The sequence below is a fragment of the Anabrus simplex genome, chromosome 5 (genome assembly GCF_040414725.1).
Source record: "Anabrus simplex isolate iqAnaSimp1 chromosome 5, ASM4041472v1, whole genome shotgun sequence".
Classification (NCBI taxonomy): domain Eukaryota; kingdom Metazoa; phylum Arthropoda; class Insecta; order Orthoptera; family Tettigoniidae; genus Anabrus; species Anabrus simplex.
Window position 1 is genome coordinate 453,342,407 of NC_090269.1, and position 18,241 is coordinate 453,360,647.

The window sequence follows — 18,241 nt, forward strand, 5'->3', positions numbered from 1 at the left end:
AAGCTACTAAGACCAGCATAGTGAAAGAATTATTGTCGTGAAGAGTGGATAGTAATGAAAAATGAAGTCAGTAGGGCTGCTGAAAAAATGTTAGGAAGGAAGAAAAGATCAACTAAGAATCAACCAATGCCCACCACAATAGTGCAGGTCTATATGCCTGCTAGTTCAGCGGATGATGAAGAAATCGAAAGAATATATGAAGAGATAGAAGATTTAATACAATATGTAAAAGGTGACGAGAATCTAATTGTGATGGGAGACTAGAGTGCAGTGGTAGGCCAAGGAAGAAAAGGTAGTACAGTAGGAGAATTTGAATTGGGACAAAGGAACGAAAGAGGAAGTCGGCTGGTTGAATTCTGCACTGATCATAATTTAGTCCTTGCCAATACTTGGTTCAAACACCACAAACGATGGCTGTATATGTGGACGAGACCTGGAGACATTGGAAGGTATCAAATAGACTTCATTATGATTAGGCAGAGATTCAGAAACCAGGTGTTGGATTGCAAAACTTTCCCAAGAGCAGACGTGGACTCTGACCACAACTTGTTGGTCATGAAATGCGATCTGAAGTTGAAGAAATTGAAGAAAGGAAAGAATTCAAAAAGATGGGATCTAGACAAGTTGAAAGAAAAGAGTATGAGGGATTGTTTCAAGGAACGTGTTGCACAAGGACTAAATGAAAAGGCTGAAGGAAACGCTATAGAGGAAGAGTGGAGAGTCATGAAAAATGAAGTCAGAAGGGCTGCTGAAAAAATGTTAGGAAGGAAGAATAGGTCAACTAAGAATCAGTGGATAACTCAGGAGATACTGGACCTGATTGATGAACGATGAAAATACAAGAATGCTAGAAATGAAGAGGGCAGAAAATACAGGCGATTAAAGAATCAAGTGGATAGAAAGTGCAAGGTAGCTAAAGAATAATGGCTGAAGGAGAAGTGCAAGGATGTCGAAGGCTGTATGGTCCTGGGAAAGGTAGATGCTGCATACAGGAAAATCAAGGAAACCTTTGGAGAAAGGAAATCTAAGTGTATGAATATTAAGAGCTCAGATGTAAAGCCACATCTAGGGAAAGAAGACAAAGCAGAAAGATGGCAGGAGCATACCCAACAGTTGTATCAAGGTAAAGATGTAGATAAATTGGTTGTGGAATATGAAGAGGCTGTTGATGCTGATGAAATGGGAGACCCAATTTTGAGGTCAGAGTTTGACAGAGCTGTGAGTGACCTAAATAGGAACAAGGCACCTGGAATTGATGACATTCCCTCTGAATTACTGACTGCCTTAGGAGAAACCAGCATTGCAAGGTTATTTAATTTAGTGTGCAAGATGTATGAGACAGGAGAAGTCCCATCCGATTTTCGGCAGAATGTTGTTATACCTTTTCCCAAGCAAGCCGGTACTGACAGGTGTGAAAACTGCCACATCATTAGTTTAGTATCTCATGCCTGCAAAATTTTAACATGTATTATTTACAGAAGAATGGAGAAACTAGTTGAAGCTGAGTTGGGAGAAGATCAATTAGGCTTCAGAAGAAATGTTGGAACATGTGAAGCAATCCTGACTTTACGTCTGATCTTAGAGGATTGAATCAAGAAGGACAAGCCCACGTACATGGCATTCGTAGATCTAGAAAACGCATTCGATAATGTTGATTGGAACAAGCTATTTATGATTTTGAAGATGATAGGGATCAGATACCGAGAACGAAGAATTATCTACAATCTGTACAAGAATCAGTCTGCAGTGATAAGAATCGAGGGCTTTGAAAATGAAGCAGCAATCCAGAAAGGAGTGAGGCAAGGCTGCATTTTGCCCCCTCTCCTTTTCAGTGTTTACATAGAACAGGAAGTAAAGGAAATCAAAGAGAAATTTGGAAAGATAATCACAGTCCAAGGAGAGGAAATCAAAACCTTGAGATTTGCTGATGATATTGTTATTTTATCCGAGACTACAGAAGATCTCGGGAAGTTGCTGAATGGTATGGATGAAGTCTTGGGTAAGGAGTACCAGATGAAAATAAATAAGTCCCAAACAAAAGTAATGGAGTGCAGTCGAATGAAGGCAGGTGATGTAGGAAACATTAGATTAGGAAATGAAGTCTTAAAGGAAGTAGATGAATATTGTTACTTGGGTAGTAAAATAACTAACGATGGCAGAAGTAAGGAGGACATAAAATGCAGACTAGCACAAGCAAGGAAGAGCTTTCTTAAGAAAAGAAATTTGCTCATTTCAAACATTGATATCGGAATCAGAAAGATGTTTTTGAAGACTTTCGTGTGGAGCGTGGCATTGTATGGAAGTGAAACATGGATGATAACTAGCTCAGAAAGAAAGAGAATAGAAGCTTTTGAAATGTGGTGTTTCAGAGGAATGTTGAAGGTGAGATGGATAGATCGAATCACAAATGAAGAGATACTGAATCGAATTGGTGAGAGGAGATCGATTTGGCTAAATTTGACGAGAAGAAGTGATAGAATGATAGGACACATCTTAAGACACCCAGGACTTGTTCAGTTGGTTTTGAAGGAAGTGTAAGGGGTAAGGACGGTAGGGATAGACCAAGTTATGAATATGACAAGCAGATTAGAGCAGATGTAGGATGCAATAGTTACATAGAAATGAAAAGGTTAGCACAGGTTAGGGTGGCATGGAAAGCTGCATTTAACCAGTCTATGGACTGATGACTCAAACAACAAACACTTGCATCGCTGTCCGGCTGGTCTTTGGTCACAGGTGTCCCGGGTCCAATTACCGGCAGGGTCTGAAATTTTATCCATCATTGGTTAATTCCGCTGGCACGGCGACTGGGTGTATGTGTCGTCTTCAGCATTATTTCATCAGCAGGTCGCCTACGGACATCAAATCGAAAGGCCTGTCCGGAGGCCACACGCCATTATATCACTACTGCACGGCTTGTGTCTACACTGCCAGCTTGTGTTCGTGATTTGAAAGTATTAATAACACTATTATACTCTCGCTCATTTTGGTGTGACTTGGTGAATGACAGCAATTATTTTATGATTCGGTGGGATTTTGTATCATTGAATAAGGTAAGTTCATCTATCGTTCCCTTTTTGTTTCTGTTTTCAGCTAGCGTGAACAACCTCGAGACACTTCACACTAGCGGTGAGAAGCACTATCTGGTTTGTTCTCTAAGTGGTTGACTTGTTACATAACGTTCATACCGCACTTCACACAGTTTTATTTCGTAGACTGTGCTATTTCTCTAAGATTTTGTTCAAGTAATTCTGATTTCTGTGTCCACAGCCGTTAACATGGCGCCAGTGTTCTCGGTATGTACAAAGAGCTTCATCTCGCACGATATCAAGAAAGCTTTATGTTCAGTACATATCTTCACCCGAAAATAAGGCAAGGATTTTTATTTTTCAGCCTGCTATAGACAATCTACATTAAATATTACCCAGGACCATTCCGAAGTGTAACACACACATATACACTGACCGTCATAATTTTTCGGACAAGACAGAGTTTCTATATAATTAACATACAAAGATTAATAACATACATACATACATACATACATACATACATACATACATACATATATTATCATTAAAGACTGGTATGCCTTTCAGCGTTCAGTCTGCAAGCCTCTGTGAATTTACTAAACGTCGCCACAACCCTCGATTTGCAACTAGTGCTATGGCCTTATTTAGTTCTATACCTTTTATCTTTAAATCGTTAGAAACTGAGTCTAAGCATTGTCGTCTTGTTTTCCCTCTACTACTCTTACCCACCATAACAGAGTCCATTATTCTCCTAGGCAACCTATCCTCCTCTATTCGCCTCACATGACCCCACCACTGAAGTCGGTTTATGCATACACCTTCATCCATTCAATTCATTCCTAAATTAGCCTTCATCTCCTCATTCTGAGTACCCTCCTGCCTTTGTTCCCACCTGTTTGTACCAGCAATCATTCTCGCTACTTTCATGTCTGTTACTTCTAACTTACCATAAGATATCCTGAGTCCACCCAGCTTTCGCTCCTGTAAAGCAAAGTTGGTCTGAAAACAGACCGATGTAAAGATAGTTTTGTCTGGGAGCTGACTTCCTTCTTACAGAATACTGTTGATCGCAACTGCGAGCTCACTGCATTAGCTTTACGACACCTTGATTCAATCTCACTTACTGTATTACCATCCTGGGAGAACACACAACCTAAATACTTGAAATTATCGACCTGTTCTAGCTTTGTATCACCAATCTGACATTCAATTCTGTTGAATTTCTTACCTACTGACATCAATTTAGTCTTTGCAAGAGATAAAAATCATTGTTATCCGTATTGAAGATACTGAATGTAGGATGTTAAATGGTTTATTTAGTCACCTATTCAATACACATAATTTTACAGTTAGGAATTTATTATTAATTCCGCTTGAGACATGTTTCGCCCTTCATTGAGGGCATCATCAGTCAAATTACCTCCTCAAGGCAAAAATCAGGTACCTGCTTAGTATTTAACATGCACACATTAATACAGATTACAATGGGAAATTAAGTATGAGAAACACTTGTACAATGGTGATGGTTAAACAATATAAGTTTATAGAATAAGAAGTCGGCACCATGCTTAAAATTACTGGGCAATTATAGCAGAGTTCAGCAGTGGTGCTCTGAAGAATAATCGACGCACTCATAGGAAATTGTAAAGTTTATAAAATTATTTACAGTATAACAGTCAGGGGGGAAAGGGTATAGTGCTCGGCCTCAATGTATGTAAGAAAATTACTGTCAATGGTTAGTAATTACACAGTAAATTTACATTATCCAATTGAACACTTGAGAATTTACAGTTTATACACATATTTACAAGAGAGCAGCTTGGTGAGCAAGGATATAAAAAAAGTCTAGTACCAAGTGCGTCCCGTTGTTTTAATCCTTGGAAGATGATTGTAGCATTGACATATCAGAAATATGCAGAGTGGTTTAATCTTAGTTTATAATCACCAGGGTACCGAACCCGGTGCTTCAACCAGACAACTTTCTGTTTGATGCCTATAGAACCTCATTTGGCTATGGAATATTTTCCCCGCCCCCTGTGATTATAAACTAAGATTAAACCTCTCTGCATATTTCTGATATGTCAATGCTACAATCATCTTCCAAGGATTAAAACAACGGGACGCACTTGGTACTAGACTTTTTTAATATCCTTGCTCACCAAGCTGCTCTCTTGTAAATATGTATATAAACTGTAAATTCTCAAGTGTTCATTGAATAATGTAAATTTTCTTTGTAGTTCCCAACCATTGACAGTAATTTTTGTTACAAACATTGACACCGAGCATTATACCCTTTCCCCCCTGACTGTTATACTGTAAATAATTTTATAAACTTTTCAATTTCCTATGAGTGCGTCGATTATTCTTCAGAGCACCACTGCTGAACTCTGCTATAATTGCCCAGTAATTTTAAGCACTGGTGCCGACTTCTTATTCTTCGTTCATCTATGTACAGATCTCTGTCTGCCTCGGCCATTGTTTGGAGCCATTTCTTATAAGCCTTCATTTTATGTTTACAAGCTGCTCTCACTTCATCATTCCACCAAGATGTTTGCCTTTTCCCATCTTTACACACAGTTCTTCTTAGGCATTCCCTTGCTGTTTCTACTACAGCATCCCTGTATGCCACCCATTCTCTTTCTGTATCCTGAACCTGCTTACTGTCCACTGTTCAAAACTTCTCACTGATCATATCCATGTACTTCTGTCTAATTTCCTTGTCCTGGAGATTTTCAACCCTTATTTGTTCGCAGACAGATTTCACTTTCTCTACCCTAGGCCTAGAGATACTCAGTTCACTACAGATCAGATAGTGGTCTGTATCATTGAAAAATCCCCGGAAAACTTGTACATTCCTAACAGATTTCATGAATTCGAAGTCTGTTAAGATATGGTCTATTATGGATCTGGTACCCCTAGCCTCCCATGTGTAGCGGTGAATAGCCTTATGCTTAATGAATGTATTCGTAACTGCTAAACCCATACTAGCACAGAAGTCCAGCAAACGCTTCCCATTCCTATTAGCTTCCATATCTTTCCCACATTTACCAATTACCCTTTTGTATCCTTCAGTTCTATTTCCAACTCTCGCATTGAAATCACCTATCAGCACTATTCTATCCTTGCTGTTGACCCTGACCACGATGTCACTCAATGCTTCATAAAACTTGTTAACTTCATCCTCATCTGCACCCCCACATGGTGAATACACTGAGACAATTCTCGTCCTTATTCCTCCAACTTCCAAATCTACCCACATCATTAGCTCATTTACGTGCCTAACAGAAAATTTGTTGCGTGTAATGGTATTCCTGATAAATAGCTCTACCCCAGACTCTGCCCTTCCCTTTCTAACACCTGTCAAGTACACTTTATAATCTCCTATCTCTTCCTCTTTATCTCCCCTTACCCAAATATCACTTACTCCTAGCACATCCAAATGCTGACTCAGCCAGTTCTACTTTCTTTCTTCCATAAGCCCCATTTATCTTGATAGCTCCCCATCGAATTCCATTTTGTTCGCCAAGTTATTTCCAAGGAGTCTCTCGCCTGTCAAATGGGAGTGGGACTCCGTTACTCCCATAGGTCCGAGGCTTGCTTAAAATATTCTGAGCTCGGTAAATTCATGAAGCAGGATGCTACCCTACTTGCACATAGTCCAAGTGAGGATCTCTCCTCTAACGGGTTATGGACCACCGGTGGGTTGTATAGTCCTAGCCGCCTGAGCACAAGGAGGGCCATGACTCAGAATATGTCCGAGATGCCCACTCCCATTCCATAGCAACTGGTATCCCGACTCTCAGGACCACTCACTAGGCCACTCACTAGGACGTGACTACAGTAACCCACAAATTAACCATAATAACATCGATCCGTGATGGTACGTGGCCCAAGTGGAAGCAACGCGATGTTGAACCCAGAGTTTTCAGCTGGTTTCTGCTTGTCTGAGGTATCTGGAGGTGCTGGCCCCTCTATAAGAGCAGGCCGAAGGAGTTTCAGTGCAAACTCTGTGAATTTGAGTCCAGTTCTGCCAGTGATAGGGACACTTCAGTGACTGACAGTGCTGTGAGCACTGGGAATACAGTTAGGGAATATAAGATCACCACGTCAAGAGAGAGCTATCTGTGAACGGACTGCGAAGAGGAGGGATGAGGGAGCTACTGTTTGTCCGACTGTGTACTGTGTAATCCGCTAGTGTCCAAGTGATAGTTACGGTAGAGTGTGAATGTCAGATGCAGAAGAGCGAGTAGGAACACAGGCAGAGAATGACTGTGTGATTGTATAACAATTAATTTTAATTAATAAATCTTACAGTAGAAGCTACCAGCTGCCCTAACCTGCCATCATGTTAGAGGTTGTTTGATCAATAAGGAATTTGGCTGAAGTGTTCCTGAATTCAGCATATGATGTGCCAGGTCTTAAATAAATTCGTAGCCCTGGGGAACACCATGAATTGAGAGAATAATTTATTTTGTCTAACTCTGGGTGATGAATGGGATTAGTAGGTAATATGTAGGACAGAGGGTTCTGTTGCAGTTATCATTAACAACCAGGATGATTTCCATATTTGTAAGTGTGATTACTGGGTTCAGGACTGAAAACTAAACTATGTCTATGTAGTGTAGATAATACTGAGATTTGTAAAGAGCAGTGGGAATTTTCAGAGCTGATAGGGCTAGGAGACGGATGGAGCAGCGATTTGGTATCCTCACAGTAGTCGAAAGTGAATTATTGAGACTGAAGTTTGAGCAAGTAACGATTGTTTACAAAAGATTGCTTTTAAAGTTACTCATTGAAGAATAGGCTGATATGTTTGCGGCATTTACATACTGCCTTTTTCCAAGTTAGAGATCTGTTTGGAGGTATTTGGTTGGTTGAAATTTTAATTTGTCTTTAGCTTCTGTAAATGTAAAACAGGGGGGAGGGGGAACAAAAATTTGAAATATTGTATTTTTTCAATTTTCATTCGGACTAATAAAGACCCAATGTTTATTGACATTTTTTAACCTGTCATCTCCTGCTGAGTTAATCATCTTTACTTATAAAAATAAAAACTCTGTACTGAGGAAGGGGCAGTATTTTGGTAACTCAGCTCTTCAGAAGGTGAATAGAATATCCAATGATTGCCACACAAGAAATTTGCTCACTTGAGTCATAAGTAGAGTCTTGCTTTTCAGTGTTAACTGGAATAACCTTCGAGGTATATTCTTGTTCTGCGAATTTGAATCTTGTGTTTGGCAGACTGAAATACAGTGAAACCCATCATATGTGAACCTGGGAAATCCGAATGAGTTTTTTGGACAAATTTAAGATTTAAAAACACATGCAAGAAGGAGACTTATTTATTTAGTCATAAAACATTACATTATAACCTTATTTTACATACTCAGTTGAAAAATTAAGAAGGAAGTACAGTTAGTATTCCTAACTAAGTATAAACTTGCCTACATACTGAAATTACATCAACCAGGTTTGAAAAATGGAAAAGTTGGTTATTGAAATTCTTTAGGTTAATCACTTCGCAAGAAACAATGGAATAACAATAGAAACACTTAATCTTTCACTTGCATTCATTTATGTTCAATTATCGAAGTGACTAAAACCTTCCCTGAGAGGTGCTTGCGCACCAGGATCGTGATTTGAGCGGCATGGCTGCTGCGTGTTCTATGATGCGCAATGCGATATCAAAAGCAGAGGCAGCATTGTCTGTCAAAGTTTCTTCTTCATCACTGTTACTAGCCGTCATGTTGACTTTGGACCAGACTCACTATTTCATGTTCGCTGCTTTCTTCATTAACATCAAATGTTACCCATTCCTTCCAACATCCACACAACCTTGTACCGGTACTTGCTGAACAAGATGAAGGAAATCAGTGTTATTTTCATGTGTGGCAGGTGTAGGGGTAGGAGTTTTCTCGAACTTGAAGCTAAACCAATGCTTCTTCCAAGATCTCCGCAGTAAGTTCACACTTGTACTTTGCCATGATTCTGCAATCCAGCAAATAACAACTTTTATTGAAACTTTCTTCAGCTTCTCAAAGATAGGAAGAGAAACATTTTATTCATTAAGATATTGTAATAGCATTTTCCAGTAGCTTAGTTTTATGTTCCATAGAACAACCCTGATCCATAGGCTGCAGCGGCGATGTCACATTGGGAGGGAGAAAATTTGCTGTTACGTGGGTGAGAAGGGTCATAGTCTATCAGAAGTAAAGCAAGAGGTGGTAATCGATTTTCTTCATTAAACTTTTTCACTGAAGGAACAAATTGTTTGCCAAAACCACTCATTGAAAAGAGAGTCATCCATGTCTTGTTTTGATTCCTGTAATACACATGGAGATAATTCATATTCTTAAGCACTCTTGGCTTAGCAGATTTAGCAATCACTGTCAATGGAAGCTTGTTTGATCCCATGGCGTTACTGCAGGTGAAAACTGTAAGACGCAGTTTGTTCATTTAAACCTGGTGCAGAAAAATCCTTTTGAGAAGTGAAGGGCTGTAAAGTTCAACCCAGTCTCGTCTGAATATAAATTTGCTATGGTGAGTACTTCTCTGATGAAATCAAATCACCAAATTCATTTAGGTATTCTGCCACAGAAGCTGTGTCGGCTGATAGACTCTCTCTGGTTATCGACAGTTGTCCGATCCCATCCCTTTTCTTCCAGTGATCCAACTGTCCTTTTGCTAGCAGTGAAGGCCGAATCACCGTTCACTAGTTTGTTAAGCCGTAATGCCTTTTCTTGAATTAGAGGGCCGCTAATAGGCACTCCTTTTGTCACTCTTGTGAAAATCACAAAAGAAAATGCCTCATCGAGTTTTTCATTTACGGAGTCTCTTACATGATGATGTTGTTTTGAGCTTCTATCAGTTGTTACATTGCAAAACTGTTCAATTTCTTCAGTTGCTGATTGTTGCTTTACCAACAACAAAATAAGCAGCCAAATTCTTCAATGTTTCTCCAACATCCAGACACTTTAAAGCTTTCAATTTTTGTTCTATGGTATTAAATCTAAAGCCCACCTGGCATTATGCAGGTTTATTATTAAATACTGTACTTCACAACCTTTTAATTTTAAGACCTCAATGTAACTTTTAATATCATGTCAGTGAGATTGCAAAACAATGAAGCATTAGCTATAGTAGAGTTGAGACGTCAAGGAATATGTATAGGTCTACTTAGATGGCAGAGCCCTCTTCAGTAATCCTACATACTCCCACCTTTTAGTCGTGATTAATTTCCAATGACTCAAACTAAAACAATAAATTAGAATAAAACGCATGAGTAAAATTAAATGAAACAGTCATTGAAAGTCAATCACAATCACGTCGAAATCTAGCAGGTAGTTGCACTTTACGTCCACATCTAGTTCGAACATGTCCAATTTCCCCACTACCTTCAACACTGTTTTGGACAGTTGTCCCAACTCCACCACTCTTGCTGACTAAAAGTTCATCTTTTGTAGAAGCCTCCTTTGCACAAATTTCCAAAGGATATACCCTCTGGACTGGTCGGAAAAGGGTCCTTGCTGCAGTCTTCAGCTTCACCAGACGAATTTCTTCATCACGTCCTGGAATAAGCTGTTCCACTACAGCTAAAGGCCAATCGATTCTTTTGAGATTGTCTGCTCCAATAACAACAACCTCTCCTAGAAGCAATTGACGACTCTTCTTTTGGGCAGTTAATGCTAATTGACCTAAATATTCTCTCCTAAATCGCTGATGAAAGCTATCTCTTATCCTTTGATGATTTCTGTTCCGTTGGTTAAGATGATCAGAATCCATGACATCACAGTCTGGCACGCCCATTTCTTTCATATCTAACAAAAACATATTAGGCGAGATAGGGGCTAGATCAGCACTGTCTTCTGATACATATGTGAGCGGTCGAGAGTTCATCACGGCTTCGCAATCACATAAGACTGTTTCCAACTCTTCATAGGATAGCGAAGCTTTGCCAAGAGTTTTCCTTAGCAGCTGTTTCAGCAGCCTTATTAGGCACTTCCACCATCCTCCCCACCATGCTGCTGTGGGAGGATTGAATCGCCAGTCAATCTGATGAGCATTGCTGTATTTGGAAATCTGGTTCCAGTCCAACTGACTAAAAGCATTGTGTGTCCCAACAAAATTTCTACCATTATCTGTATATACAATCGAAGGTCTACCTCGGTGAGCTACAAATATTCTGAAAGTTTGTAGGAATGAATCAACGGAGAGTGACGAGGTCAGCTCAAGGTGGACTGCACGGTACACCGCACAAGTGTATAGCCATATCCACACTTTTGATTATTTCTCAAAAACAATGGACCATCTAAGTCAATACCAGTAGTCTCAAAAGCAACTGCATCCCGCACTCGTGGCTCAGGTGAAGCAGGTGTACAAACGGAAACACTTCTTGCCTCATGTCTCCGACAGACAACACAACCAGCTAGAATGGCTCGAATAGTTTTTCTTCTTTTGAGGATCCAAAATTTTTCCCTTAGGTGGCTTAATAGACCTTGTACTCCTACATGACAAGACTTGATATGTGTCCAGAACACAATCTTGTCAACCACAGGATGTTTAGAAGGCAGCACTGCAGGCATCCTGAAGCCCTTTAAATCTCTTCTTTCGGCTATCTTTGTTTTTATTCGAATTATACCGTCGACATCCATAAAGGGACACAACATAGATCGTTAATCAACTTTTACTCCTCTAAAGGTCTCTTGTTGCACCAAACGTACAAGGTATTTCTCCACTACATTGAATCCTTCGGTTGAAGTTCACTTTGTTTCACCACATCTTTCCTTCTACAAGAATTAATGAACCGTAATATCCAAGCAATGATCCGTACAATTTTATCATAATCATTGGAGAAGTTGTAGAGCCGGTCAGAATCACCGTTGTGGCATAGAAGTATTGAAGTGATAACCTTCCTTCTCTCCTGTCCTATAATTTCTTCATCCAGTACTGGTGCTTCTGAAGGCCATTCTTCAAGTGGCAGTTTCAGCCATGGTGGGCCCTCCTACCATCTAGACTCAAGCAACTGTACAGCAGAGCATCCACAACTAGGAAGATCAGCAGGATTCATATTACCTGGTATGTGTCTCCAAGCTTCCTTCACCGTCAGACTTCTGATCTCCTGAACCCGGTTCCACACAAGGACTCCCCAGTGATCTTCCCTCTGTATCCATGTGATGACAGTAGTAGAGTCATTCCAGAAGAAAAATTATGTCTCTATTTGTTCAAATTCCTTCTTCAAAGATACAGTTAACTGCGCTTCGATGTTTGCAGCTAATAACTCCAGCCTGGGAATTGTCATTCCTTTGAGTGGTGACACTCTAGATTTTGCTTGTATCAGCTGTACATGTACACAGGAATTATATTCTAAACCCAAAAACACTGCTGCGGCATATGCAAACTTACTGGCATCACAAAAGGTATGCACCGAGCAACTTATTATATCACTCATTCCCATGAGCCACCGAGGTATCTTCACTCCTTCAAGTAAAGGAAGCTCTTGTAACCATGCCAAGAACGCGCTTTTCACATCATCTGGAACTTCTTCGTCACATCCCCCTTTCATGGCCCAGCATCGCTGCAACAAAAGCTTTGGACAAAGTGACACAGGACACGTGAAGCCAATAGGGTCAAATACTCTCTGCGCTACTGACAGTATAGCTCTTCGAGTGATCATCTTTATGTCTATAGATTTGTGGCCACTCATGGCTAGAGTATCAGATCTTCTGTCCCAAATAAGGCCTAGAACAGGAGTAGCAGTCTTATCTTTTAGGTTAAAGTCTGAATACTCCCAACTTCTCAAGTCAAATTTGGCCTGTGCAAATATTCTTGTTGCTTCTTCCTGAAAACAGAGTAGATCATCAGCTTATTGTAAAATGGTTACGCAATCATCAACGTAAAAACTTTTTCTAAGCTTCTTGATGGTAGCTGGAGAATACCTTCCATCTTCCATACTTTCAATATGTTTCAAATAGAAATCAATCACAGCACTCAATAAGAACGGGCTGCTTGTCACCCCAAACACAACATGGGTATGACAGAATATTTTCATTTCTCCCTCTATGTCAACCCGAAGAAATCTAAGGAAGTCCCGATCCTCTTCACATAGACTAATTTGCAAGAATGCTTTTCGCATATCTGTTATCACCCCAATTTGTTAGAACCTAAAATGGAGAAGTAATGTAGGTAAAATTTCAATTAGATTAATCCTTTTCTTCAAGCATTGATTCAGCGAAGGATAGCCACACTCTCTAGAACACGCATCGAAAACAGGTCTGACTCTTGTTGTACTGTTCTCCTTAAATACAGGTCGATGTCTCCACTGGGAGATAGGTACTTCTTCGATGATTCCTTCTTGTACCCATTCATTTAGAATTTCATCATACATTGCTTTAGAACCATTTTCTTCTAGTTTTTTGAGGGTATGTTCCATTCTTCTTTTCCCCAAATTGAAGTTCCTAGGAGCTGGTGGATGTCCTTCAATCCATGGTAATCTCACTTCATAGCGGCCCTCTTCATTTACCTTAACAGTATCGAGAAAATAATCTAGAGTCACCTGTTCTCTTTCTTCTTTAGTTTTTCTTTCACCTGGATCTTCAATACCAAGAGTATCTAGCTCCCAAAGTTTGCTCACAGAATCAGTGTGAACGAACATAGACAGTGCTGTCATAGAATTGGAAGATTTGTGTCCCTTTATCTTCCCTGTTATAATCCATCCTAGATAAGTCTCAAGTGCGACAAGTCCACACCGTAGAATCTCTCTTCTTCCAGTGAGAAGTTTCCCATATATATCCACTCCTATTAAAACTTCAACTGGCTTATCTTCATCGTAGAGCTTGATATCTTTCAAAATGGCCTTAGTTAAACATGGGCCAGGCTGAATGACAGGGATTTGTGAACAAATGTTTTCTTCGTCTAGTGCTTCAAAATTACAAGCATATGTCCCATCTAGACTTCTTAACCTCATCTTGTAAGCGAGGTGTGTTTCTGGATGAGTTACCTTACTCCCAAACAAGCCATGAATCAGTGTCTCATCTCCGATGGGTTCATATCCCATACACCGAGCAGTGTCTTTCCTAATGTAAGAACGTTGTGATCCAGGATCCATGAGAACACGTACTTGTTTTACCTTTTCTCCTATTATGGTCACTAAGAGAGTTTGTTGGAAAACCTGACTACAGTTCACGTTCAATAGAGAATTCTCAACTGTTACATCTTCTTTTGGAGTTGGTTGCTTACAACTTCTGGGACACATAACTGGGAAATGCTTTCCTTCACAAATTATGCATTTCAGAATAGTTTTACACTTCTTACTGACATGACCATTCTTAAGACAAGCAAAACAACAGTTCTTTCTCTTTAAAATGTCCCTCTTTTCATCAAACTCCATTTTCTGTGTTTTAAAACAAACATCACCTAAGTGATTCCCTTCACAAAATACACATGATTTTTTGTTAGGCTTAAAATTAACGAGACCAGCTGCTGTAGGAATAGCGTTATTATGATTGCTTGACTCTGCTCCTAATGCTTTGGTACCACCTTTGGAATTACTTCCTATCCTGAACCCTTGGACTGCCATAGTGATTCGTTCCTCATTTTCGACTTCGCATTTCAGAGAATCTATTAGCCTATCAAGTCTGGTTTTACCATCAGGTTGAGCCGAGTTGATGTTATAGCTCCTTTGCCAAGCTCGTAAGACTTCTTCAGTGGGACACGATTCAACTAGTGGAAAGAGCATTGCAGTGTATTTCTCTTTGGTTACTTCTAGGGTTTCTAGAGCCCTTAACCGAGTCTCAATTTTGTCATAGAGAGAGGAAAGACTGACCTGCTTGTGTTTAGAATTCATAGCTAAAATCAATTTATGTAGTTCCCTGACATAGAACTCTACTAACACATCATCCCGACCAAACCTAGATTTCAAGCACTCAATAGCCTTGCTATAGTTACAGCCTATAGGGGGAAAACTTTCCACCACTTCCCTAGCTCTAGTGTTCGGCTCCATGGCTTGTAACAAATATTGTAATTTATCGGAATCATCTATGTCAGGATCATCATTTATTTTCTTAACCCTAGAACTGCTGCAGGTTTACCTGTCAAGTGCTGCAGCAAATTCCCATAAAGCACACACTAAAAGAAATTGGTACCTGTAAGCGAAATGTAATCATAAAATATAACTTATCATACATCAATAGAAAGCTGAAAGACTGTTCTATATTATTTTGATAGAGGTGAATCATTCAGAGTCATCACTCTGAAATAATGATAAAACATATTTTATAAAAAAAATTATAAAAAAATATATTGACTTTTCTGCTCTAGAAAACCATATTGCCAAGTTAAATGTATATCAGATACATCATAAATGAAAAGTTCACAGGTTTTTTTTTTTTTCAAAAATCAGCCTTAAATTTTTCCTGTTAATTACTGAAATAGAAAATTATTTTTAAAATATGACATTTCTCGATTTCGCACATACATGAGAAATACACCTTCTGCCTTTTCCTTATGTCAGTTTCTTTCTGCCTGTATTATGATCAAAGTGTTTGTAACACCCTACACAAATACCAACATTACAACTCAAACATCCATAATTAGATCTTCTTACTTTTTTGCTATCTCCGTTATTGCACACCACACACTTTCGCTGACGTTTATTTCCTAACTTTTCAATTGTATGGGAATTCACGGATGCATTTAGTGGGATATCATCCTCTTCATTGTCAGCACTGCACAGTGATTCTATAAGATGCACCATAAAATCATACCTAGGCATAAGAACATTGTCATCGGTGATTTTACTGTACAAAACATATGAATTCAACACTGCCATGTCTATCAAGTAAAAAAAAAGTTTGAACCAGTTCCTATGACTAGACCGCTCTGATGATACATGATCAATCTTCTGTTCAGATACATCAACTCCCCTCATTCCTGTTGTGTATTCACTGACCACTGCTGGCCTAGAAATTTCAGTCCCTTTGGATGAACAACGTTTCACTAAATTATTTATCGCTGGACATGCTGTAGAAATTACTGTCAGGGGTTTCTTCTGTGATTTTTTCTCTCTCCATGCACAAAACAACACAGGGCCACTTCTTTTATACAAAATTTGTCCTGGTTGCAATTTTAAATTCTTTGCCGCACCAGGAAGATTTTTTTTGTTGCTGCGAACTGTACCTGTGAGTAGAGTTTTCTTCTTCCAAAGTGCGAAAGCTAGCTCAATAGATGTGTACCAGTTGTCAACAATTATATGATACCCTTTCCAAAATATATTTCCTAAGGAATTCAGTAAATTAATTACGACATCAAAACTTAAACCTTTTCCACTCGATTTCGGGCCCCCAGATTTGACACTGAACTGCAGAGTGTAATACGAACCAGGCTCCCATACCTTGAAGAGTTTTATGCCCCACTGATGATGATGTTTGTTCGACCTATTTTTTGTACCTACTAATGCTTCATCAATACTTAGAACTTTTCCAGGAATGTAGTGTCTTTTGAAAAATGCATTGAAATGATCAATTGCAGGCCTAGTTTTGAACAGGGGATCATATCCGGGATCATCTGGTTTCTTGCTACAGCTGTTGTCTGCTAAATGAAAAAATCTATTTATGAGCAAGAACATGTCACGGGGCATTACTTTTCTAAAATAGGGTGTGTCCTGACTGGGATATTGTGTACTCCAATAACGAAAAATATTCTTCTTCTTTAGTAGACCCATATTGAGAACAAGTCCAATAAAACGTTTCAACTGTGCAATATTCACACCACCTGCAGGCCAGAAACGAAACCTACTCTTTCGTTGCAGAACACCTAATTTATGTAGATATTGATCAGCATATCTGTTAGTCTCTTCAACAAGAAGTCTCCAAAAACCCAGTGCGAGAAACAGATTGAAGTACATAATCGGCGTGGAATTACGGGGAGGCAAGTTCACAGGGCCAGGATGATGAACGACAAATGGTACATTGTTACCTGGAAAGTCACTTTCATCAGGTGGTATATCAGTACAGTTCACACTTACGCCTTCATGGCTAACAGTAGGAACATGATCACTATCGCTTGCATTGAGGGGGATTTCCATAACTTGCGGGTCATCCTGTTTGCCGGTTTCACTGCCATTCCTTTCACCATCTTCATCTTCATACAATAATCACTGTCATCGTCCGTACTATCACACGAATCGTCAAAAATCAAGCGCTCAATTTCTGAGTCGTCCACATAGTTGGCTGCCATTTTGCTCAATGCAACCTCAATGTCAGCATGAAAGTACTTCCACTTCTGCAGCCAAATAATACACTGCATATTGTCATTTGTTTGCCAAAGGCTTTTGCTACGAAAGGTAAAAGCATCGGGAACCAACATGGCTTGAAGTTAGTGCCATGTGTTAGCTAGCAGTACTATATTGGAATTCCCAGACCGACTCCCAGGGAGACGACCGCACTTGACCAAACAGCACAGCGTCTTCCTGGAAGACGGTCCGCAGTTCTAGGGTTAAATTGTCCCCAAAAGTTTAGCCATTCCTTAACTTCACCACCATACTTCTTTAACTCAAGAGCAGGCAATTTCAAATTTCCTCTTGGTTATGTTTTGGTCAGAGATAGAATCATCAATAGCATTTATAGACTTTTGCAAGTAAAGGCTTATTCTCTTGTACTTGCCTGAGTATTCATTCGCGGCCTGCACCTCAGTATCCAATTCTTGTGTTTTGGTAGCTGGATTTTGTAGCAGCAATTCCAATATTTCTGCATCCAAGCGGGCCAGCTCACGTAGCAATTCCAGATCAGCCATAATCTCCACATCGTCTCGAGCTTCGTGATTTACTACGGAATTTCGTCTTTCATCCAAGATATTATATACACGAGTAAATGCCGCCCGTACTACTGCTCATTTCTTCTTCAACGTATTGCACCGTTCCCGCGTCCAGGTGGGGATACATGAGTTCCAGACTAGCTCTTAATAACGATTCCATCTACCTAATATTGCTGGGTTGTGAGTTCCGCGTGAGAAAGTACACCGATGGCCTATGGTAAATCTCAACCTACGTAGAAGGACGTCTCCAACACGCTATCAGTCGGATACCATACTCACATGTTGCCGAAATTTTATCTCAAAATCCAGGTTATTACAGCATTTCAAGAAATTCGTGCATGTTATCATCGAAATCGTAATCAGAAATAGAGTCATTATAGGCTTATATCTAGCTCTTATTC

The 18,241-nt window shown here is 39.6% G+C and overlaps 1 protein-coding gene and 1 pseudogene across 1 annotated transcript in view; both read left to right on the forward strand.

Moving 5' to 3' along the window:
- The window catches only part of LOC136874642 (zinc finger protein 343-like), a 243,509-nt gene that overhangs the window by 95,155 nt on the left and 130,113 nt on the right, over positions 1-18,241 (forward strand). The window lies entirely within an intron of this gene.
- LOC136874254 (craniofacial development protein 2-like) lies at positions 154-8,887 on the forward strand (annotated as a pseudogene).